Below are 27840 nucleotides of genomic sequence, written 5' to 3'. Positions count from 1 at the left end.
GTTGTCTCCTTGGGATTTGGCGGTGGTTCTGGAAGGGCTGAAAGGTCCACTCCCCCCACTGGAAAACAACAAGCTTGAAACATCTGTCCCTGAAGACATTGTTGCTGCTGGCATTAACCTCGGATATGGGAGTTTTTTGAAGTTCTGAAGAGAGTGATCATCTCACTCTTTCCTACAGTGCTGTTGTTGTGAACCTCTGTCTACCCTCTAGACACACTAGGTCTTGTGAGTCTTGACCAGGACCACTTCAGGTTCCTATTTAGACAATTGTGAGCCTGGACCGGGCTCTCCCACTTTATGAGGGTCAGACATGAACAGTGGTGGAAGAAGTACTGAGAGTCTGTACTCAAGTAGAAGTACTGTTACTGTAGAAAAGGGTCCATAATGGCCCACCGTCAGGCCTGTTCTTGGGGCAGTCGATGCCCACAAGCCGGCGTGCCAACGACGTAATGATGTTGACATCATCAATGATGATGTCAGAGTTCACCTGTGAGGTCATCGGCGATTTCAGGCGGTCTAGGCTGACTCAGAGCTGTATAATAGAAGAGTTCCGACATCTCCATTCACTCCAATGGACCAGTTTTTTTCCAGGAAGTAGAAAGTGGAACTCTTCACTAAAAAAAGCAGCACTGTCGAGTTGCATCAAAATAGACAGTGTTGTACTTTGAAAGGGTTTTTCATCCCTTGAAATGAATCAAATTGTACATTATCGGCTTTATTTTAGCATGCAAAAGTAGCGCGAGACCCATTCCTGGCTGTTCATTGGCTAATGATTCTTGCATTTTGGTCCTCTGCTGACGCCACTCTCTTACTAGAGGACACTAGGCTGACTGTGATGGCGGACGGGACTTTACGGGGTCACCGATGATGTCATAGCATAGAGTTCACCTGTGAGGTCATCGGCGATGTCAGACATAACACCGATGATGTCATAGCTCCCTGGACGTTGTGACATCACAAACGCAGGGATATAAACAAAGTGTTCTGTGACGCTATATACTTCCGGTATTCCATATACTTCCGGTATACTACCTTCCTCTCTATTCTACTTCATAATGTCTACCCTTGCCATGACCAAATCCGAACCCGAGCTGAATCCTGGCTGTCTTACAATCAGCCAGGCCCTGGTGACCGACTGCCTTACAACCAGCCAGGTCACGAGTGGTATTCCTTCAACCGCGTCCGAGGATCGACATCTCTGTGGTTCTGATCGACCACGGCCCGTGAGCCCTCATCTACGATCCAGCACACTTCACGAGGCAAGCCCACAAGCTTCGCTACAAATTGGTCCTTCGAGCGGATCAGAGGACTTGCGACGCTCAGAGATGGAGCAGGAGTCAGGTGAGCTCGCTCTGGTCACGGCACCTCGCCGACCAGAGGAGCAATCCTTTCCCCACCAGATCGAATCTGGATACAGCAGGAGTAGTACTCAGGGGCCAGACCCCCTACACTCCCACCAGACGATCCGATCGGGGCAGGAGCTCATCCGCAGCCACCAGGAAAACCGATTCCGTGTTCAGGTAGCACAAATTGAGGCAGATTTAGCCCAGATAAGGGCTGAGTTTAAGGCATGAAGCTGCAGAGAACCTTATGGAGCTCCTATGGATCAAGGCCAGAGCCCTACCGGCCCTTGGCCACGCTAGCGCTAGGAGGAAGGCACAGCAAGCAACATCTCATGAAGAGATCCTAAGGATGGAAGCCGTAATGGCACAGGGCTATGCTAGGTTCCAGGCCAAGGCCCTCCAAGCTAGAGAGCAGATAACCCGCCGCCTGGATAGAAGCCGACGCCTGCTGAGCCAAGCTGAGCAGGAGCCCCGGAGGGCGCCACCCACTTCACCGGTGGCCACACCCCGGCTGAACATTTCACCCGTGCCCCGCACCTCCCAAGACCAGGGTCAGGTCAGCACGGCGGCTCCAGAGCCAACGACCCAAACTACGGAAGCCACTGTTCCAGTGCCAATGCCACCAACACTCCCACCTAGGACAAAGGTCGCCGACCCTGAGCATGCAAAAGAGTGCAACGGGGCGGCCGACCCCGCCACTGGGATACCCCACACTCAGGTAGGCATGGTGAACGTTGGGACCAACAGCACAGGGCACAGTCAGCCGGCCGGCATCAATCATTCCCACAAGATAGCTGGACACGACAGCTGGGACCCCCCCAGAGGACGGGACCAGCCATCTCAACTACCTATTCCCAGAATTCACCTCCTGGCCCTGCCCGGGCTCATGGAGACAACTCCAGCCAAGGCCTCTAGGGAGGCCAACAAGTCCGAGCAAGTGGAGCAAGTGGACATGCCTTTGAGGACGGCGAGGCAGGAGCCCCAGATGCTTCACGGGGCGGCCGTCTCCCTCATCGTCTCGCCGGCAATTCGCCCAGAGCAGACCTATCCCACACCGGCGCTCCACGGGGCGGCCAACGAGGCACTAGGGGCCGAGGCTTCCCTCCAACGAGGGCAGACAAACTGCTCCCTCGCCGACCTTATGCTGCTGAGTTTCCTCAACTGGAAACTCAAGCCACCAGAGGCCCCTCACTCCCTCGCTGACCTCAAGCCGCTGAGGTTCCTCAACTGGAAACTCAAGCCACCAGAACCAGAGGCTCCTCACTACCGCAGTAGCTGGGTAGACCCCCGGCTCCTGAGCGGCTCCCGCGCTGACCTCACGCCGCTGAGTTTCCTCAACTGGAAACTCAAGCCCCCAGAGGCCACTACAGCTCACTACAGCAGTTGCTGGGTAGACCCCCAGCTCCCACACACATCCTGGCCAACGAGGACAGTCACCAAATCTTGGCTCTTGTGATGTACGGGACTGGACAACAACGTGTAGACCCGTACCTACACCCGGCCGGTGGCCAAGCGGACCACAGCCCCCCCCACTGCCAGAATAATCAACCAAGCCCTGCCTATACCAGGTGGGACTGGAGGGCCATTCCGGCCATTTCTGGAAGAATACAGATTCCCCACAGGAATCTGGGAGCGGCTGTAGAAAAGGGTCCATAATGGCCCACCGTCAGGCCTGTTCTTGCCCACAAGCCGGCGCGCCAACGACGTAATGATGATGACATCATCAATGATGATGTCAGAGTTCACCTGTGAGGTCATCGGCGATGTCAGGCGGTCTAGGCTGACTGTGATGGCGGACGGGACTTTACGGGGTCACCGATGATGTCATAGCATAGAGTTCACCTGTGAGGTCATCGGCGATGTCAGACATAACACCGATGATGTCATAGCTCCCTGGACGTTGTGACATCACAAACGCAGGGATATAAACAAAGTGTTCTGTGACGCTATATACTTCCGGTATTCCATATACTTCCGGTATACTACCTTCCTCTCTATTCTACTTCATAATGTCTACCCTTGCCACGATCAAATCCGAACCCAAGCCGAATCCTGGCTGTCTTACAATCAGCCAGGCCCTGGTGACCGACTGCCTTACAACCAGCCAGGTCACGAGTGGTATTCCTTCAACCGCGTCCGAGGATCGACATCTCTGTGGTTCTGATCGACCACGGCCCGTGAGCCCTCATCTACGATCCAGCACACTTCACGAGGCAAGCCCACAAGCTTCGCTACAGTTACATTACTATAATATTACTCCACTACAAGTAAAATGGCTGGTGTTTAAAGAATACTTCAGTAAAAGTAAAAAGTACTCTTTTAAAGTTACTTTTTTACCCATCAATGTTTAATAGCAGGCTGTCAACAGGCATTCAATTGAAATGGGAGATCCATGTAGAAAATATATACTGTAGCGATGCGGTATAAAGCGAAACAGGATTGTCCCTTTGGTCTGATAGTTAACATGTTGCGCTTAAGCGAGAGACCTCGCCCCGAGGTCACCTTGGGTTTGATACCAGCCTCGAGCTGTGCCGTTACAATACTTTCAACAAAGCACATTTCTTTGATAAATGAGATGAATGAAAGATCAACAATGTCAGAGTTCTTGAGCCTGGTAAACCAGCGGGTCATGTGGTTTACCAGGCTTTCCTCATTATCTGCTGGAAAAATCCATGTACATCACCACAGGGTCAGACTGTGACTTTTCCATGGCTGTTGAGTCTGTTTCAAGAAGTAAATCCAATCATTTCTGTTTGACAACCACTGTCTGAGATCGTTTCTTAGCATCAGCAGCAGACAGGAAGCAAAACTTTGCTGTTGTCCGTCTCCATTTTTCTTTTTCTCCAAAATTACTCCCAACTCCTGGACTGTTCTGGTCAGTGTAGTCACGTCTCTCCAAAGCGGAAACCTAACCTGTCATCCCTATTTCATGGTTTTCATTGGCCCGTTTGCGATCAGTTGATAGCCTTTTATGTGCATTGTAAAATGCAGATGAAAGGTTTGCATGTTTGGATTTACATTCATTCAAATTGTACTCAGTAGCGAATTATGATTTTAAAAGTAGTGAAGTAGATGACATAGTGCAATCCATACTTGAGTAAGAGTAAAATTAGACTTGAAAAAATTACTCTTAAAAGTACAAGTACCCCAAAAAATGACTTGATTACAGTAAGTAATTTTTGAGTAGTTCCACCCCTGGTCATGAAGTAAGTAAAGCTGCTCATGTCATCAAGTCTCTGTCCTTAGTCCTGAAAGCATATCAGCAGCTGCCCCAGACTTCTAAAACGCACAAACAGTAAAAAGGTTTCCATGCATCCCTGTCATTGAGATTAGGGGTTAGTGAGATGTCCAGAATAACTGGATCATTATTCAAAAATAAGTTTCAAATGAAAGATATGTTCAGACAAATTAAGCATAGCCTACTCTCCACGGACCAAGGGGGATAATGTGGTATTGCACAATTAAGACAGACTTTCTTGCTAATTAGAAGCATGTTATCTCTGGAGATGCATGGAGAGAGTATATTTTCCACTGCTCCAGGTCAGAGACAAGGATTCCACGGGTGCTTTTGGAGTCGGCATCACATGGGGTCCAACTGTAAATCGATCCTCAGTATAACAAAAGGTGAGTTATATTCATTTTCTTTTAGCTCATTTAATGCATGCTTGAAATGACTGACAATACACTTTGTATTCTGCTTATAGCCTACAGGTCAAGTTTGAAGGTGCTTTAAAAAAAGAGGACACACACAAAAACCTGTGGTCTACATGAGGTGATAGCTTGACATAAAGAATAGAAAAGTCGTGATCTGGGTGTTGTTTTCCTTCTTCTTTAGACTGGAGAGTTTTACACATTGAGGTGCGCCAGAGAGTGTCCTCCAGGAGACAGGGTGTGCAGAGAGCGTCCTCCAGGAGACAGGGTGTGCAGAGAGCATCCTCCAGGAGACAGGGTGTGCAGAGAGTGTCCTCCAGGAGACAGACAGGGTGTGCAGAGAGCATCCTCCAGGAGACAGACGGGGGTGTGCAGAGAGCATCCTCCAGGAGACAGACAGGGTGTGCAGAGAGCATCCTCCAGGAGACAGGGTGTGCAGAGAGCGTCCTCCAGGAGACAGACAGGGTGTGCAGAGAGCATCCTCCAGGAGACAGGGTGTGCAGAGAGCGTCCTCCAGGAGACAGACAGGGTGTGCAGAGAGCATCCTCCAGGAGACAGACAGGGTGTGCAGAAAGCGTCCTCCAGGAGACAGACAGGGTGTGCAGAGAGCGTCCTCCAGGAGACAGGGTGTGCAGAGAGCATCCTCCAGGAGACAGACAGGGTGTGCAGAGAGCATCTTCCAGGAGACAGACAGGGTGTGCAGAGAGCGTCCTCCAGGAGACAGACAGGGTGTGCAGAGAGTGTCCTCCAGGAGACAGGGTGTGCAGAGAGCGTCCTCCAGGAGACAGACAGGGTGTGCAGAGAGCATCCTCCAGGAAACAGGGTGGTGTGCAGTTCAACTATGTCATTTCTCAGGAATGTTGTTAACGATTCACTCCTCATCCATCCCCCAGGCTTCTATATCATCGGATTTGAGACGCTACACCTCGTCAATCTCTACTTTTTACATTTGTTTATGTGGTTACAGTACTGTTTAATATTTTGGTGATCTACGTCATTGCCTTTAACCACAGTTTACACACTCCCAAATTTGTGGCTGTTGGCAACCTTGCGGTGATCGATTTGGTCCTGAACACCTGCATTATTCCCAGCATGATAAAGACATTTCTCATTAAGGACAATTTCGTTCCGTTCAATTTATGTTTGGTACAGATGTTTGTCTATTATTCTTTTGTGACGTTGGAATCACTTGGTCTTGCCATACTTGCTTATGACAGGTTCATTGCCATATGTTTCCCTCTGCGTCAGCACTCCATCAACACAGTGCGGAGCATGTCTTGTATAGTCGGGCTGACCTGGTCTTACTCTCTGGGAACAACAGCGTTTTGTACGTCAATCATGACTCGTCTCTCCTTTTGCAATTCTGTCAAAGTGTTCAGCTACTTCTGTGACTATGCGCCTGTGTTTAGACTGGCCTGCAACGATTACACTTTGCACTGGACCTTTGCCTCTGTCTCCAGTTTGTTGCTTCTACTAGGCCCCTTGATTTTCATCATTCTGTCGTATCTCAGCATCCTGGTGACCGTGTTCCGGATGAAATCATTGCAAAGTCGGGTGAAAGCTCTGGCCACCTGCACTGAGCATCTCATCCTCGTCGCTGTATTTTTCATTCCTATTCTCTCCATTTTCATGATCGGCTTTTATCTGAGACTCATTAACCCGGACCATCGTGTGCTGAGCCTGTCGCTGTCCTCCTGCATCCCGCCCTGCGTCAATCCCATCGTGTACTCCTTGACGACCAAAGAAATCAAAACCAGAGTCCTTGCACTAGTCAGGAGAATTAAAATCTCACCCAGGCCTGTTTAAAGGAAATCTTAAAGGTTTTTTTTAAATGTGGAGCCAACAGTCAAACATGGGGATGTTGTGATACACAGCATTATGCCATGTGTTGGCTTGTTGAGGCATGGTTTTGATATGTATTTAACATACATATTTACTTGTTTGTTTGCATATGAGCCTATTTTGTGAGCCTATAAAAACAGCATTGTGTCGAGTCGACCAATGTGAATAAATGGTGTGCTACATTGTTGTGTTACCAGTTCCGTTGGGTGAGCGGAGTTCAATAACAGCAATGATGTTGCTATTTAAAGAGGTGTAGGCTATACAGTAAGTGACATTATTGCTCAAAACATAGATGTCTATATAGGCTACTCAAGTGCATGTTTTATATCAAATTAGTAAAGCCTTGAAAAGGCTCACCTGAGCTCCTCTCTCTCTGTTCGTTGCTCATTCTCAATCGTGTCTGACTTTCAATGTCGCTGAACAAAGGTTGGGTGAAGTTACGTTTTGCAAGTTTGTTAATATTGGTGGTCCTCTCAACAAGGTCTTGCCATCAAAGACATTTGTTTTTATTTGTATTTTACCCCAGGAAAAATAGATTTATTATCGATATTTTATTATATTTTGCTTATTTTCATCGTGTCTCAGCAGTGGCACCTAGGCATGTACAGTAATTTCATGTGGTTCATAAAACAATGCGGCCATGCTTATTAATTAGACCTACACCGGTTTTATGACTGGTCTGGCGTTTATTCTCACGCTTTCTATTCAGGCGAGTTTGCACTACATCCCTTGATCTGATACTTGCAGTAACATTTACTGTGTTTGAAGGAACAGTTGTACATATGTAGCTTACTGTGACATAGCAGTAGGCCTATCAATATTTAAGTATATTTTTACTTTACTTTATGATATTCAATAAAATTAGAATAAGAATACATTACATCCTCATTATTACTCTGCTCAAAATGTCTTTTTGTGGGATGTATTTTTTGTGTAGGCTATTTTCTCTTTCTGTGCTTGTCAGGTGTGAAGCAATTTGTGATAATCTTATTTCTAATCATAATAATACAATTTCCAAATCTCATTTCCCCCTGTAGACCTATACTTGGAACTGTTCAGTAATGTGATACATGTCTGACAAGGAATTTAAATGATAAAAACTACAGAATACTCCAGTATAGGATCAGATCACTGGATCTAACATGATTAAGAGCCACTCGTGAACCACTATTTCCTGTTCATTTCTCATCTTGGTAACAGACCTCATGATACCCCCTATAGTTGTGTGTCCAGATGCCTGAAATCCTGTGTTCTCATCCTGTTATGGAACATTTATTTTGGAGGATGAACAAATTGCATTGCCATTCAAATGTATTATTTTATTCTCCATCTGTCAAGGATTTTTCACATGTTCAATAATTGTCTCAAATTGCTTTCAGAGTAAATGTTTTAAAAATAAAGAATAAAGGAAAAGAATACGAGTGTTGCTGCTGAAGCAAACACACTAATTGACCAAATGATGTAATGAAGTAAGCTGTCTCCCACTATGTGTGTCCATTACACCATGTTTCACCTTTCAAAAAAATAAATAAAAAAAAAATAGCAAGCAAAGCATAAGATGCTGATAGTGTAATACCAATCAATTACAATTCAAACATGCTTTCACTGTGTCCACAGAGCAACGACAAATGAGGCTTGGAGTTCTGATCAGAAAAATGGACTTATAATAGCCTATTAAAAACCATGTTTTGGATCAACATTAAAAGTAGATATATTATAACACTTTTTTCTGAATAGATGGCCTGTATTAATATTCATGCCTATGGACCTTATATCTGGTCCCAGATTTTTTTTTTATGTGTTTCTACACACAGTAGCATAGCAGGTGCCTGCACCTAAACCAGTTCCAGCTATTGCTTGGGTACGCTAATGAGCCTGTGATATGTATTGGCTATTATATATTCTACCATTGGTTTCCTGCAAATTTAATGAATCTGAACCAATTTGATAGCTATCGCCTACTTCCAAAATATCCCTCTTTACAGCAACTATAACATGGCAGTGTACCCTACTGGAATCGTGGAAGTCTACAAATGATTTCACCACTTAATGTTCAGTTTTCAATATGCTACTGTAACAAAGGGGGGTCTTTATATGTTTCAGTGAACACTACAGTATATCTTTATATGTTTCAGTGTACACTACAGTATATCTTTATACGTTTCAGTGTACACTACAGCAGTGATGGGCAGTAGCTTGCTACAAGTAGCGAAGCTACATAGCTTAACTACATTTCTCAGTAGCTTGGTGGTAGCTTCACTACTTTTGAACCAAGTAGCTTTTTCAGTAGCTAAGCTATTTATAGACCCAAGTAGCTTGTAGCTTCCCGCAAAAGCTACAAGCTACTTGCCAGAGAAAATCCATGAGCAAAGCACGCAGTGGAGATTTCTGCTGGGGTTTGGATTAAACAGGAGGAGACATTGCATAAATGATGTCAAGTGTGCCTGTGTAGCCAATAAAGCACTTCCAGTTCCATTATGACGGACAACAAGTGCCTATTTGTTTGGTGGAAAGTTGTTCTTTGACATGAAGTTGATTCAATGTGAGAAAAAAAAGTAGGCTAGCTTTGATGTAGCAAGCTGCTTTTGCCATGTTGCTCGTAGCTTAGCTTGCTACATTTCTCTGGGGATAGCTTCAATGTAGTTTAGCTATATTTAATCGAGAGTAACTGATAGCTTAGCTTACTACATTTTCCAAGTAGCTTGCCCATCACTGCACTACAGTATATCTTTATATGTTTCAGTGTACACTACAGTATATCTTTATATGTTTCAGTGTACACTACAGTATATCTTTATATGTTTCAATGAACACTACAGTATATCCAAGACATTGCATTTTCCTAATATTCTATTCAAGAGCTGGAGAACAGCTAAATGATGTTATAATGGTAGTCAGCAAAACAGAGGAAGCAAGTGACACTCCTCTATCTTGTAAAACTTCAAAATGTAATACTGTATTATACAGTATTACATTTTGTGTAACAAGTTTTACAAGATAGTATTACTAATACTAGCCTATATATGAATTTACTTGATAGTGTAAAGGCCATAAATGATGAGACATGGACTGACTATTTGATGCATAGACTGCACTGCAGAATGGTAAGAAAGAGTTGCCTGCCCTCTAGTGGACACATGAACACAGTGCAATTGGCCTATTGTGCAAGGCAAGTCTGTATCAAAACTGTCATCTGATTGGGTCAAACCGAGATATCGTTGATATACACGGCAAAGAGGATACTACTACAGCTGGTTTAACAACATTTTTAATTGAGCAAAATAGTCCAGTTCACCCGTCAATTTCCAGTCCAGCACTGGGCTGCAAACAACGGAACCAATATCGGCACAGTCGAACCTAATTTAAGGTGACGCTTTTGTCCTCTGCTAAATGTGTCCCCCATAAACAACAACTGCACGGGCTGGTTATCGAAAGCGCGTGCGTGCAAGAAGTGACTATTACTGAAACCTGGCAGCCTGACAGGCAGGCAGAAGCACCGGTACGATCGAAACAAGATAGCAAAGTATCAGCATTATTGTTGCCAACGTTAGATCAAGTTATCATGCAAGTGAGTCCCTTTCTGGATAGTTAAATTAAAGTTAGCGTTAGTAGCTAATCGCGCGACTGAGGTAACGTCACAGCCTCTTTATTGTGATTTATGGCTGCTAAAATTGACACGCTTGGTAGTTACATGTCCCGCAAAATGTGGGGGTAACGTTTAGTCGAGATATGAATGTCACTTGACTCGTCCCCCCGGGCTGTCTGATTGTCTCTCTGACTGACTGATGTTCTGATTCATGCATTTTATTGCATTTTACTGTAGGCTATTGACTGTTTTTACGTTTAGGGAGATACTGTGTGATACTGTGTTATGCTATGTTGTGTTATGTGGATATTTCATGCCTGAGTGCGAGCAACTGTAACTTGTCCCAATTTCCCCCGGGGATCATTAACGTCTTTCTGATTCTGATTCTGATTCTGATTCTGATTCACTCCCTCCCGACAGTGAAACGGGATATGGCAGCATCTCCCTCACCTCATAATCGGATCCGGAGTGAGGGTGAGGATGAGGAGGATGACCCTGTGGACCGGATGATATCGCGCACCGGCTGCGCTCAGCTGCACTACGCCGTGCAGGAGTGCATGTCCGAGCAGCAGGACTGGCGCCGGTGCCAGACTCAGGTCCAGACGTTCAGAGACTGCATGGTGACGTTCCAGAACGCACGGAGAGAACAGCTGACGAAGCAGCAGCAGCAGCAGCGGACAAACTCCACAGACTCTGCTGCTCACAGCTGAATACAAGGCCTTTTTCTTTTCTTCATCAGTTAGCAAGTTCTGGTATAATTATCCTTCATGCTATTAAACAATTATGTTGACAATTATGATTGGTTTATGATGATGGTTATACAATTATTTTAATGCACCTGCATGAAAGCTTGGTGTGGATGTTTAATTATAGAATCAGGCATATGGCATTTCCATAGGGCTATCAGTGAATTCTGATGTCAGTCACCCAATATCTCACAGTTCGGTAAAGTTGGAAATATATTGACAGATTCGCACTTCCCGGGTCAATAGCTCATAATCAAAGCGTTTGTACTGCACACACGACGCCTCTTTCCCATCTTAGTAATGAAGAAAACGAGCTACAGCCTCATTTTCACTGAATCCTCCGAACTGGACAAATAACATTGGACTCTATGTGCTGCGGGCGGTGAGGCGAGTGCTTAGGACCGTATACAAAGTGCAACACAGATTACAAAAATATTCAATATCATGTCACACATCAAAGACCTCCTGCTGGCTTACACCATGAAGTTAAGTTAAAAAAAATATGATTTTGCATAATTTAGGTGAATTTTTATTGGAGAAAGCATTCAATAACTTCACTCTCATACAATGTAGTCTCACAAAAATCATGTCACACATCAATGGCCTCCTAGTGGGTATACTACAGCACTAAGTTGGGAAAAATATGATTTTGCATAATTTAGTTTTTTTCCCACAAGGAACCAGACTTGATTATGATCAGGGTTCCAACACATTTTCATCTAAATGTGTATTTTTTTGTTCATCACCTTGTTTGCTCCGATTAATATTTAAATGAAAATACATGTCACTCCTAATGAGCAGAATTAAAGTTGATTGTAAAAGGCCATTGACCCTGGTTTTATATTACATTCTTTCATTATACAGCCCGCAAATAAGCATGTACCGGTAGTTATAGTATAACTACGGGGTACAAGGAGTGTAATTATAGTATAACTACGGGGTACAAGGAGTGAATTTAAACTTTAACTAGAGCCTAGCGTAACAAGATCTGACAAGGAGTGTAGTTATAGTATAACTATGAGATACAAGGAGTGCATTTAGACTTTAACTAGAGGGTAACAAGATCTGTACTTATAGTATAACTACGGGGTACCACACTACTTACAGGGTCACAGGCTGTATTCTGAAGCAGGGGACCAATTCTGTACTTATAGGCTAATTACGGGGTACCACACTGTACTTACAGGGTAACAACGGGGTCACATGCTGTATTCTAAAGCAGGGGACCAATTCTGTACTTATAGGCTATACGGACTTATAGTGTAACTAGGGGGTCCAAGGAGTGAATTTAGACTGTAACTACAGGGGAACAAGATCTGAATAGTATAACTACGGGGTACCACACTGTACTTATAGTATAACTACAGGGGGTACCACACTGTAGTTATAGTATAACTACGGGGTACAAGGAGTGAATTTAGACTGTAACTAGAGGGTAACAAGATTTGTACTTATAGTATAACTACGGGGTACCACACTGTACTTATAGTATAACTATGGGGTACAAGGAGTGAATTTAGACTGTAACTAGAGGGTAACAAGATCTGTACTTATAGTATAACTACGGACTACCACACTGTAGTTATAGTATAACTACGGGGTACAAGGAGTGAATTTAAACTTTAACTAGAGGGTAACAAGATCTGTAGTTATAGTATAATTACGGGGTACAAGGAGTGTAGTTATAGTATAACTACGGGGTACAAGGAGTGAATTTAGACTTTAACTAGAGGGTAACAAGATCTGTACTTATAGTATAACTACGGGGTACAAGGAGTGAATTCACTCCTTGTACCCCGTAGTTATACTATAACTACACTCCTTGTACCCCATAGTTATACTATAACTACACTCCTTGTACCCCGTAGTTATACTATAAAGGATTTTTACCAACAAACATGGCATTACCTCTTCTACATGCATTGACCTTGTTCTCACCAACACGCCGTATCACTGTTCCAAAGCTGTCTCTATAGCAGTTGGATTCAGTGATCACAATTTAGTTGCACTGTCGAGGAAAACTAAAATCCCTAAAGGAGGTAACACAATTATCCATAAGAGATCTTATAAACACTTTAATAAGGAAGCCTTTGTGAAAGAGGTAGAACTAGTAGACTGGTCTGTAGTATGCAATGCGAACAATCCTGAAACAGCACTCAATGTATTCATGAATTTGTTTACAGCAATAGCAAATAGACATGCACCAATCAAAAAATGTTCTGTCAGGTCAAAATGTGCTCCGTGGCTTGATAAAGATCTCAGGGAACTAATGATTTTAAGGGACAATGCAAAGAAAACTGCTAACAAGACAGGTTCGGAGTCAGAAAGAAAAGTCTATTGTCGATTGAGGAATCAAGTGACTAAGCTAAATAAAAATAAAAAGAATACATATTATAAACAGAGGATCAGTGAAGTGAAAAATGACGGGAAAAAAACTTTGGTCAACACTGAATAAAATGATGGGTAGGAGACCGAATACACCCATCTCATTTATACAATCGGATGGAGCATTTATAACAAAGCCTTATGATATTGCAAACTATTTTAATGACTTCTTCAAAAGCAAAGTTGACAGGTTAAGAAATGGTCAGCAGTGTAGTGATGGCTCACTATCACATACTTTGATAAGGAATGTGATTATGAAAGACAAGAACTGTCTCTTTAATTTCTGTCAGATAGACACAGAAACCGTTATGGAATTGCTCATGTCACAAGGAGAATTTACTTCCCCTGGTATAGATAACTTAGAGAGTAAAATGCTTAAATTAGTAGCCAACTCTGTTACAGCTCCGGTAAGCCATATTTTCAATCAATGTCTACATTATGGGGTTCACCCAACTACATGGAAGGAAGCCAAAAATTATTCCACTTCCGAAAGACAAAAACAAAATTTTTGATGGTTCCAACAGTCGCCCTATAAGTATTTTACCATTATTAAGTAAACTCATTGAAAAAATTGTATTCAAACAAGTGATGGACTATTTTTCCAGTAATAATCTACTCTCCAGCTGTCAGCATGCATATAGAGAAGGCCATTCAACAACCACAGCACTTGCACAAATGACCGATGACTGGCTAGCAGGCATTGATGATAAGAAATTGGTAGGAGCTGTAATGTTGGATTTCAGTGCGGCTTTCGACGTAATTGATCATGCCTTGCTTATTGGCAAGCTACAAGATTATGGCTTTACTTCCAATGCAACATCATGGTTCAGGCATTATCTTTCAGGAAGAAAACAGAAATTCTTCTTTAATGGCAGCTATTCAAACTAGAATGTCATAAACTGCGGGGTTCCGCAAGGCAGCTGTCTAGGCCCTTTGTTATACTCCATCTTCACTAATGATCTGCCGTTGTGTGTCAAAAATGTCAACACAGTTATGTACGCTGATGACACCACTCTGTATAGTGCCGCCACATCTGAACAAGCTGCAACTTGTGTCCTAAATAATGCCCTAATAGAAATAAACAAGTGGGTTGAATGCAACAAGTTGATTTTAAATATTCCTAAGACTAAATCCATTTTGTTTGGATCCCGACATATTTTGGCCAACAACCCTCAACTAAAACTGGTAATAAATACCACAAATATATATATATATATATATATATATACCACAAGTTGACACAATAAAACTTCTGGGTATGACAATTAACAACTCACTATCTTGGTCTAAACATATAAATAATATTGTCACCAAAATGGGAAGTGGAATCAGAATCACTAGGAAGTGTTCTGCGTTCATCAGTCCCTCAATACTCAAATCAGTTATTCATTCCTTGGTTCTCTCTCATTTAGAATACTGTCCTGTAATCTGGTCCTCTGCTTCACAATCTGATCTGAAAAAGTTGCAGGTTGCTCAAAATAAGGCGGCTCGTTTAGCACTCAGTTGTTCATACAGAACAAGTATAAATGTCATGCATGCACGGCTGTCGTGGCTGTTGGTTGTACAGAAAATGTCTCTGTCTCTCTTAATGTTACTGCGGAGCATAATTAGTCATAACAAACCATCCAGCTTAGCTGATCAGTTAAATATGACCTCTGGGCATGGATACAGCACTAGAGGTGCTGCGGCTGGTCACTTTACACTCCCAGCTCCAAGAACCAATTTACGGAAAATTACCATTTTATATAGATCAATATCACTCTGGAACTCTCTGCCAAAGGACATCATATCTACTGTTAACAATAAATCTGCCTTTAGAAAACAAACAAAGCAATTCCTTGCCAAATAGCTTTTGTCTATCTTTAGTGGTTTATTTTATGTTTTTTCTCTGTCTAGTGTGTTCAATTGTACTGTTATCTGTTAACACGTCATTTCATATTTTCACTCAGTTGTATATTTGTTGACCTTATTAGTTTGAGTTGTTAGATGTTCTTTTTGTCATCTGATTTTCTTTTTATCCTCTGTTATGTTGAGTATATATATATATATATATATATATATATATATATATATATATATATATATATATATATATATATATATATATATATATATATATATTGTAGCGATCCAGGTAATTACAGGTAATGTGGTGTTTCCGTGTTTGGCTAGGAACTGATGTGTGGGGGTTGTTCCTGGGGGGAAGGGTGTGTATGTGACCATCCGGTCTAGAGCATGTTCAGTCAAGCTAGGCGGAGAGCTAGAGTGGTTGTGTGTGGAGCTAGCAGCAAGGCTACCGCTGGAAGCTAATAGAATGAGCCTGTGAATAAAAGCCCTGTACCAACTACTGTCTCCTGGTTCCTGTGGACGAATACCTGATTCGTTACACTGGTGTCTAGAGGTGGGATCGATATCCCTCTGTGTCGGCCGAGAGGGGAGAGAGTGAGGAGGAACGACGGAGAAAGTTGGAACCAACAGCTTGTGGGCTCGAGCGAATAAAGTGCGGAACGGAGCCGCCCGAAGATGAAGAGGGAGATGGGAGAGGCTGAAGCCTCGGTGTTTGCGGAGAATAGGGGGGAATACAGACGGATGAAGGAGGAACACAGACGGATGAGGGAGAGCCTCCGGCGGGAGGAGAGCGAAGCCGAGCCAGGCCCCGCTGGCAGACAGGCGGGGAGTGACGAGGCTGAAGCACGGCCCGCGACAGCGGGAGACGGCGCCCGCAGAACCAGGAAGGACGTGGCCGTCCCGAAATACAACGGTAAAGGCGAGTGGGAGGCGTACTGCAAGCAGTTTGAGGAGGCTGCAGACTGGAATGGCTGGACGAGAGGGGAGAGAGCCAGCCATCTCGTGATGTCCCTCGAGGGCGAGGCTATAACGTGCGTGTCGGCAATAGCCGATACAAAGGACTTGAATGTGGTGATGGGGGCCCTGCGGAGACACTTCGGCCGATGTGAAGAGCAGGCCATCGTAGTCGCGGAGCTGTGTAACAGACGCAGATGGCAGGGTGAGTCGCTGCGTGCACTGGCAACGGACATTGAGATTCTCAGCCGGCGCGCATACAGTCAGCTGCCGACGGAGGCGCTGGATGGGTTGGCCCTAAGTTACTTTGTCCAGGCCATCGAGCCACGGAGTCTAAGCCAGAAGGTAACACTGAGACATCCGAAAACACTGGAAGCAGCGCTGGAGTTGGCGCTGGAGATAGAGATTGTGGAGGGCTGGGACACGAGCAGCGGCATGATGGAGGCCGCCCCCGTGGCGAGAATGGCGGTGGAGAGCCTGCCACGGGAAGAGCCAGCGTCGAAGAGGGCGTTGGAGGAGCAAAGCAGCATGGTGCGGGAGCTATCTGAGTCGGTGCGCCAGTTAAAAGAACAACTGCTCCGAAGCGCGACCCTGCAGCCCACCCCACGAGACAATACCTGGCCCAGGGGGCCCGGGGCCATGCGCTGCTGGACCTGTGGACGCCCCGGACATCGGGCCAGAGAGTGCTGCGGAGGAGCGTGGAACCAGGGAAACGGCGCGGGGCCCGTCTAAGAGGGGCGAGACGGGCCCCCTACGTCATATTCCCTATGGCCACGTCACCGTTGGAGGGGGCCCAGCGGTACAGACGGGGAGGTGGGGCTCCGCCTTCCCCCGAAGCAGACGACATCGCCGGCGCTGTCAGCATGCGGAACGGGCCGCACACGATGAACGGCTGCCATGTTCCGGTCGTCCTGCAAGGGAAGTCCTGTTTCGCCCTGGTGGACACGGGATGTACGGCAACGCTGGTGAACGCCAACATGATGACAGAGGGAGCGCTTCTGGAGCAGCCAGCGGCACAGCTGCTGAGGACAGTATCCGGTGAGTTGATGCCGATGAGGGGAAGGGGGTCCGTGATGATAACTGTGGGGGGACAGACAGTGAACTTTCCGGTATGGGTAGTAGAGATGGCGGGGCCCTGTATCTTGGGGGAGGACTACTTGACGCTAAACCAATGCACAGCAGACCTGGGAAAGAGGACACTTACGTTCGCAGGGGGGCCAGTAGTCCAGATGGGCCACCCTCCCACCGCTCAGGGGGAGCAACCAAACGTCAATAGCATCACTGTATACCGCGTCACGGTTGAGCACGGGCCCCACTCGGAGCCGCAAAAGAGACTGTGTTGGACATGCGGGAAACCGGGGCACTTAGCGAGGTGGTGTCGCAGCGGTCCCGGGGAACAGACCAGGTACGCGGGACAACGACATGGACAGCAGGGAGCCTGCTGGGCATGCGGCGCAATTGGACACCTGGCCAGAGAGTGTCGAAAGGCTGTCGGGGACCGGAGGACAGCGGGAGAAGAGAGACGTGCAGGCGGCGGGCAGGTGAGACTCTGCTGGACTTGCCGTTCGCCTGAGCACTTAGCCAGAAACTGCACTGCGCCCCCCACGGTTGCTGTGCGGAAAGCCGAGGTGGAGATCGAGGCCGGTTGTGTTCCCCCTGCTGTCCTGAACACGCCGCCCCCTGGGGGAGGGGGGCGGGAGGACGACCGAGTGCAGGAGGTGGAGGAAGACGAGGAGGACTGTCCAGATGTGGACCTGGAGGATGACGGCGTGACCATCATGGATGTCGTCGTGGGTGAGTGGAAACGCAGGCAGGTGGAGGACGCGGAGATCGGTCCGGTGCTTGCGTGAGTGGCGGCCGGACGCCGGCCCCCCGTGGAGGAGACTCACATGTTTTCCGGTGCCACGAAAGGACTGTGGAACATGTTTACCGACCTGCGTCTGGATGAAGATGGGCTGTTGGAGAGAACAGGGCACGGGGTAAAAGGGAGGCAGACGGTTGTGCCCAGATACCTGCGGGGGTTGGTTGTGCGGTGGGCGCACAGGGGCCGTAAGGGGCATGATGAGCCTGAGAAGATGCTCCGCAATGTTCGTGCACTTTTCTACTGGGCCGGACGCGAGGAGGACGTGTGGAGATACTGCAGTGAGTGTGATGACTGTGGGGCACAGAGGGGGGACCGAAAAGAGTTACACTGCAGAGGACTAACCCCACTGGGGGTTGAGCGGGGCTAGAGTGCTTCAGGTGGAACAGAAGCTGTAAAAAAGGGGGGATGGAAATGCTGGAGGTTTAAATGGATGGGAAAGGAAAAAAGGAAAATGGAAATGTGTGTAAAAAAGATGTTGAGGTTATTGGTGAACTGAAATGTGGGTGAAAGTGAGTGTAAAGAGAAAAGAGGGAAAACGTAAACGGGTTACTGTTAAGTTGAAATGTGTTGAATTTAAATGTGTGAAAAAGAAGGGAAATAATGCAAACCAGACATTAAGGAGTGCCTAATGTAAGCTAGACATTATGGAGGGCCTAATGCAAACTAGCCATTATGGAGTGCCTAATGCAAACTGGACATTATGACGGGGGGTGTAATAAGAAAAGACTGTTTGTGGGGAAATATAAATTAAGTGGTGTGTTAAAATAGAAGGGACTATTTGAATTGAATAGAAATTAAGTGGTGACGGGGAAAAATGTTGATGGTGTTGTTGTGTTTTGGTACAGGGGGGATATGTGTGGGTTGTGGGTGTCGCGTGGGCGCGACTTCTTGTTGGGTGAGGAGTATGTAGCGATCCAGGTAATCCAGGTAATTACAGGTAATGTGGTGTTTCCGTGTTTGGCTAGGAACTGATGTGTGGGGGTTGTTCCTGGGGGGAAGGGTGTGTATGTGACCATCCGGTCTAGAGCATGTTCAGTCAAGCTAGGCGGAGAGCTAGAGTGGTGGTGTGTGGAGCTAGCAGCAAGGCTACCGCTGGAAGCTAATAGAATGAGCCTGTGAATAAAAGCCCTGTACCAACTACTGTCTCCTGGTTCCTGTGGACGAATACCTGATTCGTTACAATATATATATATATTTTTTTTTATCGTTTTATGTTTGTATTCTCTGTGTTCAGGACCCCAGGAAGATTAGAGGTGCAGTCATGTCCTTCTAATGGGGATCCTTTAATAAACTGAACTAAACTAAACTACACTCCTTGTACCCCGTAGTTATACTATAACTACAGTCCTTGTACCCCATAGTTATACTATAACTACAGTCCTCCTTGTACCCCGTAGTTATACTATAACTACAGTCCTTGTACCCCGTAGTTATACTATTGGTGTCTTTCATGCAAGCTAGCAAGCGAAACTGCTGTCTGTCTGACCCACTGAGTGTGACCACAGACTGTAGAAAGAGTTGCAGGATAGCCAAGTTGAAGTGAATGTGTTTGGATCATCGACATATAAAGATGGACGCCGCCTCGGGTCCCGTTCAGTGAAGCCGCTGCATGTTAGATCGCCGCTCTGGCAGCAGGTGCCAGTATAGGTCACACATGGTAAAGTAATCATGAAGTAATGATGAACTCCCTAGTAACAACTAAGTATGATAGCCTGCTTTACTTGAGGGTGCACAAATATGGTAACTAATGATGAAGAAATCATTAACTAATGATTAATTCCCTAGTAACAACTATGGTAACTAATAGTCTGTTCTTAAATAACTACCCATTAACTACTCATGAACTAGCGGGAAAAAATTAAGGAAGTGTTGTGATCGACACATTATGGACTGTACTGTATCATGAGAAATATGAATGAACATATTATGATTTAACATGTTGTCCTCTCTAGCTAAGAAACCTCTATTCAGAGGAGACAAATGGCTTTTGTGGTTACCCCCAGGACGTTTAACACCTCTCAGAGCCTCAAAGGATTCCGGCCATTGTTTTATCTCTAAGGGTAATCAAGCCATAAAACCCCCTTTTCCCTTGCCTCACGTTACAGAATGGGCACAGTCCAGCTCACAGAGCGCTATCATTGGCCAGAACCTTCACCAAAGACACATGACAAGCCAATGAGAACCCTTTGTGACTTCCCCATACAGTGAGACAAAACTGTTGGGAAAGCAGTTTTAACTTGCAGTCTACTTGAGTCTCAACTAAGCTTGAACCAGGGGTTGGAGGGGCCAGAGAAGCCGGCTCCCCTCCCCCGCTCGCTGCACCCCCTGAACAAAGGCCTAACCAGGCCTGACCACAGCCACCAGAGGCCAGGGTGAACCGCGCAGCAGGCCCAGGGATCGCCTACCAAGGCCGTAAGTCCCCCCCGACATAGCATGCTTACACTGAGATAGTTATACTTAATCTCAGTTAATTTAAGTCGGTTTAGTGTTATAAGTCGCACGGAAAAGCCCTTCCTGTGCTTTCAAACTAGACCAGCCGCTCCCCTTGCCCAGAGAAGCCCAGCTGGACCGCAAAAGCCGACAACAAGACCGTACCGCGAGCAGACCGCTCAGCAGACCAGGAGGAGCAGAAGAAGCAGAAGAGCCACACCGCAGCAGATCCAACCAACTGCTGCAGACGAAAGACGCCCAAGACAGACCGTGGCCTGCAACCAGCCACAAAGAAGGACCACAGAGCACAGCACGACCCTCGACTCAACGAGCAGAGAGACTGCACGTCAACGCCCGGCATCATCTGCACCCCCAGCAGACGTCCGCTGCCCGCTTTTCCAGGCCAGGGTGAACCGCGCTGCAGGCCATCGCTCCCACAACCCAAAGCCATCCTCCCTACTGCACGTAGGACAACTCTCCCCAACCAACAGGATCCCGCTCCACAGAGTGGAACACACGTGAGAGTCATTCATGGTTTAATGGTTCTGGGCAGTTAAGGTTAAAATGCATTACCCTGTATGTGTTGATTACAGTATCCTGTATGTTGATGTACAATGTTTCGCACACTGTTGAATGATATAGACGCCTGAAGGTGAGCGCCAAGTTCAGCACGAACTTAGCGGCCACCAGTGGGCCACTCTCCTCTCTCCCTCTCCCTCTCTCCCTCCCCCACTCTCTCGGCCTCCCAGCTGAGCCCGTTCAACCGGGAGGGCTAAGCTTGGAACGGTCTAGAGATGTTCTGAATGTCCGCCCGCAAAAATACAGTTAAGCTGAATTAGAGAGTTTGATTAGTCACTCACACAGAGTGACCCAGGCTAGGCAGGCAGAGTGATCCCTTCCTAAATTCGGCAGAACCGCCATTTTGGAAAGGAGGCGGTTCCAGACCGCCCCCCAGCCACCTCTGTCTGACCGAGTCAATCCTTCCTCAACTTTGGCAAAACCGCCATTTTGAAAAGGAGGCGGTCTACACACGATCAGCCCGCCTCTCAGCCAATCCTGTGATTACATCACAGAGACAGCCAGAACGAGCCACTCCGCCCTCTCCTCCCTCCTTCTCTCTCACACACACACACACACACACACACACACACACACAAGTACTAATTAACACACACGCACACACATTCAGGCCTGCCAGCCAGGCAGACTTAAAACACACACACACACACACACACACACACACAATTGATAATGTTTGTTCACCTTAGGTATTAGCTATAGATGTGGTAGAGTATTAGTCATAAAAGTAAATGTGATGAACTGATCTTTTAATCATTATGTTAATGTCAATTGATATTGTGATTTATTAAATCTTTTTATTACATAATGCTATGAATCTTGGTGGTTATTCATGAGGTATTTTATCTGTGGAAATCTGTGACAGAAGCTTACGAACTTTGACCCTTCAATCAACTGTACAATGTACATTATATCACTATGAGACTGATATGACAATTTGGTTTGGTGTCTAATCTAGTCATAACTGACTTTTAGACAGGTCTGTAGCCTTAACTACAGTGGTGCCCCGAATCTTACAGAGAATACAATATTTTCTGTCAAATCTAATAAATTTATGAATATTAATAATTCATAATTATTAATAATCATATTTCATAACCAAACCAGCTCCTGCGAGCACAACATAAATGGTGCCCCGTGTGAGGCTTCTAATATCAGTATTTCCACAGATATGATATGCATGAATAATAAAAATTCATAAATTTTTGAAAAATCAAAGTTTTTCAAATTTTTCCAAAATCAGGTTTTCTATAGCGCTTTGCCAAGCAAATCACATGCGTCAGAAGACACTAAAGGAACTCTAATCATAAAATATGGAATCTTCCCATAATCTTAACACAAGTTAGGATTTGTATTGAATATTTATGAGCAAAACAGTCCCAAAGACAACAGCTCAGTTTAAAATCCTTGATTCCATTTTTATGTTAGAAACCACAGTTAACACTGTTTCCCACTGTGCCTTCAACCTAAATTATGAGAGATAAAAAATGTCCATCTATCAGAGAGTGATTTTTAACAGAGTGTAAATAGACAGCGCTGCGCATTTTAAAGTGGAACCTTTGATGCTAATTTGAAAGCCACACCGGCAAAGGGTGGGAGGAAGTCAGGCTGCCCCCCCTCACATTAGCATTCAAAAACATTCACCCTGTCTCCTCCAGAGCCAGAGACAAAGTGTCAACAAAGCCCTGTGACCACCAGTCACAGTGAATTTGCATGCGAAAGAAAGGCAGGCACACCCTGCACTTGATGACACTGACAGCAGACACCAGCCGAGTGACAGCTGACAGATGTCAAACTAACTGCATGCAATTGGCAGCTAACTCACAGAGAGACTGTCACATTTGGGCCATTCTTTAATTAGGATTAGTAACTGTGGGCATTAACGGCAGTGATGCCATAGCAACACGGTGAGTGCACACACCTTTTGCTTAAAATTGACAGCAGTAAAACAGCTGCTTGACTCATCGCAATGAGTCTGCGCTGCCACAAGATGGTCAGCGCTGAAACTTTCTTTAAGATGGCCGCCACCGACTTGCAAGCGGTAGCCGCCTCTCTCATCTGCCCGCCCACAGGAGGAGCAGATGAATTTAGCATTGTAATGCTAACACTAGCGGTCCTAATAATTCCATTGGGAATTATTTTCTTTCTGCAAAATCGCAGATTCCAGGTGCAGGACGCTGCGCATCAGCGGCAGACCACTGTCTACCAGACGCAGATAGGCAGACTGCGCAACAGCTGTCAAGCTACGCTGCAGGCCAATCTGGGCCTGCATCGACAAGCCCAGGTCTGCCAAACAGAATTAGCCCGACTGCGTACCGAAGTTTCCCGGCTGCAACAGAGCCAAAAGGGCATGCAGACCGGATCCACGGCGGCCCTCGGACCCAGAACGGTCCCCCTCTCGGGTCGCACTGCTCCACCAACCACCCGAGCAGTGATCGCACGGCTAAACGCGAGAACGGCCAAGCAGCAAGAGCACCAGAAGGCTGTAAGGGCCATAGCCCCGCCGGCACCGGAGGCTGACACGCCTCCTAGGGCTAGACCAACCCCCGACTCGAATCAGACCCCCGCACACCACTTAGCGCCCGCGCTGGCAAGCAGCCGCGCTGCTAGACATCGCGACACCACCCCGCGAAAGGGGGGAGACCGCTCTCACAACGAGCAAACTGATTCAGGCTATTCAGCCCAGCAGTCGTCATCTGATTCCGAGCTCGACTTCCATGCTTTTGACATACCAGTCAGTCATTCATCCGAGCAACCTACGTGTAGAATCAGACGTTATTCACGCTTTCATCCAGCTCTGACTTCCACCTCAGAGCACAAACTGCTGACAGTCAAACGACTTGACAGCGCCATTTCCGGTTATGACAAAACGATCCACACTGCAACCCCCTGCAGGGAGGAACGTGTGTCTTACCGGCTTTCCATTTATCACGCCCGGGGCGAATCGATCGACTACCGCCCTGTGCGTTATAAACCGTCATTTGCTCAGGCCACCAGCGGGTGCGCTGATGAGTCAGATCCAGTCACTAAGTTCCGGCAGATCCACTCCGCTTCCCAAACAGAGAGCGTGACTATGATGAGCAGGGGAAACAAACAGCATTCACAGCTGGACACAGACCAACTGCCCAGTTATGCTAACCTGTCATTCAGAGAGGATCCTGCTAGGTCTTTTTCACAAGAGGCTATCCAGCCTCACTCATTTTCTAGCTCCTGTCCACCAAGGAAACAGGAAGTCAGCTCTTCCACCCCTCCCCCCGAAAGGGGGGACCCCGGGCATGATGACATTAGTCGCTCTTTGGTGCCCAATCGGGCAAACGGCCACTCCTTCTTGCAGCCTCTACTGCCAAAACAGAGTGATTCAGGACTCTCTCTCCGAGAAGCAGAGTCACGCTATCACTTACTGAAGTCAATCGCAAACGACATTGACTTGTTCGATCCCGCCAGTCACGAGGTACACTTGACAGATTATCTCAACGAAGTCGAACGTGGTTCGCAGGCTCTACCACACGCCTCGCCGCGAGAGAAAGCTCAACTGATATGGAGCACGAGCTCAAAGCACGTGCGTGCGTTTATCCAAACGCAACCTTCCCATATCAGAGATGACTTTGACAAGCTCCGCGAAGCCTTGGGCGAAGAGTACATCCTTACCCAGTCGCCAGCGGCAGGGAGGAACGCGGCCTTACACGTCAAACAGAATTACCAGGAACATCCTAGGGATTACTTTAGACGCTTGAAGAAGATATATAGTCAAGGTAGAAATGGCCCGGATCAATCAGACGTGCCACGTCTCAAGGAACTCTTCCTAGACGGTCTGCATGACTCGGTGCGCCCATCCGTAGCCCTAGACGCACGTTGGTATGACCGAAGCATGCGCACGGTCCTCAAAACCGCCTCAATAGCGTGGGAGGTGGAAACCGAAGCAAAAAGCAGAAATGGCCAGTTTCAACCCACCAACCGCGTGTGTGTGGACCCAGAGACGGTACCACACACACGCTCACCACGCAGGCCAGACCACCTGGTTCTGCCGGACAGAGCCAAGGGGGGTAGCTGCTGCCCAAAGAGACATCACAGTCACGCCACAGGGCGCGAACGGCGTGAGTCTCCTCAGCACACTAGGCCCTCCACCCAATTAGACATCCGAACGGGAGCCAGACGCCTGACGGGCAGGGTGGGCATTCAAGCCACCAGAGGCCCTCCCAGGAGATGACATCAAACTCGGTGAAGGGCGGGTGACTGGGCGCAGCCACCCTGTCACCCCTGACAGTCACCTGTCACTCGGCTCTCACCCTTATCTCTATGTAGGCTAGATGCATTGTCAACGCTGTGCTGTGAAACATAACACCTTTACGGCAGGCAGACCACATCAAAATAGGACAAAGCTTGGCACATAGCTACACATAGACACATAGCACAACACTGCTGGAATGCAGCACACATTCAAAATCACACCCTGTCACCCTCTCTCTCCTTCTCTCCTCCTGCCCTTCCCTGTTTACCATGTTGATTTTGAAATGATGTTGTGTATGTGACCTTAAGGTTGTATTATCTATATGGTAATGAGTCTAGGTATGGTTAGGAGTCTGCCCAGAACCAAACCTGAACTATGAACGGCCTGAGTATGACACTTTGATCCCACAGAACAGATGGACATGGACCAAAAGTTACAGCAAACTGTCTGTACAGCCCTTCATCCTCGCCCGCGGACCGCAGGTCGACCGCAGTCCACAGACGAGGAGGGGGGATGTTGTGATCGACACATTATGGACTGTACTGTATCATGAGAAATATGAATGAACATATTATGATTTAACATGTTGTCCTCTCTAGCTAAGAAACCTCTATTCAGAGGAGACAAATGGCTTTTGTGGTTACCCCCAGGACGTTTAACACCTCTCAGAGCCTCAAAGGATTCCGGCCATTGTTTTATCTCTAAGGGTAATCAAGCCATAAAACCCCCTTTTCCCTTGCCTCACGTTACAGAATGGGCACAGTCCAGCTCACAGAGCGCTATCATTGGCCAGAACCTTCACCAAAGACACATGACAAGCCAATGAGAACCCTTTGTGACTTCCCCATACAGTGAGACAAAACTGTTGGGAAAGCAGTTTTAACTTGCAGTCTACTTGAGTCTCAACTAAGCTTGAACCAGGGGTTGGAGGGGCCAGAGAAGCCGGCTCCCCTCCCCCGCTCGCTGCACCCCCTGAACAAAGGCCTAACCAGGCCTGACCACAGCCACCAGAGGCCAGGGTGAACCGCGCAGCAGGCCCAGGGATCGCCTACCAAGGCCGTAAGTCCCCCCCGACATAGCATGCTTACACTGAGATAGTTATACTTAATCTCAGTTAATTTAAGTCGGTTTAGTGTTATAAGTCGCACGGAAAAGCCCTTCCTGTGCTTTCAAACTAGACCAGCCGCTCCCCTTGCCCAGAGAAGCCCAGCTGGACCGCAAAAGCCGACAACAAGACCGTACCGCGAGCAGACCGCTCAGCAGACCAGGAGGAGCAGAAGAAGCAGAAGAGCCACACCGCAGCAGATCCAACCAACTGCTGCAGACGAAAGACGCCCAAGACAGACCGTGGCCTGCAACCAGCCACAAAGAAGGACCACAGAGCACAGCACGACCCTCGACTCAACGAGCAGAGAGACTGCACGTCAACGCCCGGCATCATCTGCACCCCCAGCAGACGTCCGCTGCCCGCTTTTCCAGGCCAGGGTGAACCGCGCTGCAGGCCATCGCTCCCACAACCCAAAGCCATCCTCCCTACTGCGCGTAGGACAACTCTCCCCAACCAACAGGATCCCGCTCCACAGAGTGGAACACACGTGAGAGTCATTCATGGTTTAATGGTTCTGGGCAGTTAAGGTTAAAATGCATTACCCTGTATGTGTTGATTACAGTATCCTGTATGTTGATGTACAATGTTTCGCACACTGTTGAATGATATAGACGCCTGAAGGTGAGCGCCAAGTTCAGCACGAACTTAGCGGCCACCAGTGGGCCACTCTCCTCTCTCCCTCTCCCTCTCTCCCTCCCCCACTCTCTCGGCCTCCCAGCTGAGCCCGTTCAACCGGGAGGGCTAAGCTTGGAACGGTCTAGAGATGTTCTGAATGTCCGCCCGCAAAAATACAGTTAAGCTGAATTAGAGAGTTTGATTAGTCACTCACACAGAGTGACCCAGGCTAGGCAGGCAGAGTGATCCCTTCCTAAATTCGGCAGAACCGCCATTTTGGAAAGGAGGCGGTTCCAGACCGCCCCCCAGCCACCTCTGTCTGACCGAGTCAATCCTTCCTCAACTTTGGCAAAACCGCCATTTTGAAAAGGAGGCGGTCTACACACGATCAGCCCGCCTCTCAGCCAATCCTGTGATTACATCACAGAGACAGCCAGAACGAGCCACTCCGCCCTCTCCTCCCTCCTTCTCTCTCACACACACACACACACACACACACACACACACACAAGTACTAATTAACACACACGCACACACATTCAGGCCTGCCAGCCAGGCAGACTTAAAACACACACACACACACACACACACACACACAATTGATAATGTTTGTTCACCTTAGGTATTAGCTATAGATGTGGTAGAGTATTAGTCATAAAAG

The 27840-nt window shown here is 47.0% G+C and overlaps 1 pseudogene across 1 annotated transcript; it reads left to right on the top strand.

Moving 5' to 3' along the window:
- Positions 1-1704: 1704 nt before the first annotated feature.
- On the top strand, positions 1705-6800 carry LOC310792414 (annotated as a pseudogene). Its single transcript has 2 exons — positions 1705-1899; positions 5179-6800. The product of its transcript is annotated as an uncharacterized misc_RNA (transcript).
- The last annotated feature ends 21040 nt before the right edge of the window (positions 6801-27840 follow it).

Source organism: Poromitra crassiceps, assembly GCF_964638095.1.
Source record: "Poromitra crassiceps genome assembly, chromosome: 1".
Taxonomy (NCBI): Eukaryota; Metazoa; Chordata; class Actinopteri; order Beryciformes; family Melamphaidae; genus Poromitra; species Poromitra crassiceps.
This window is presented reverse-complemented; position numbering and strand designations above follow the sequence as displayed.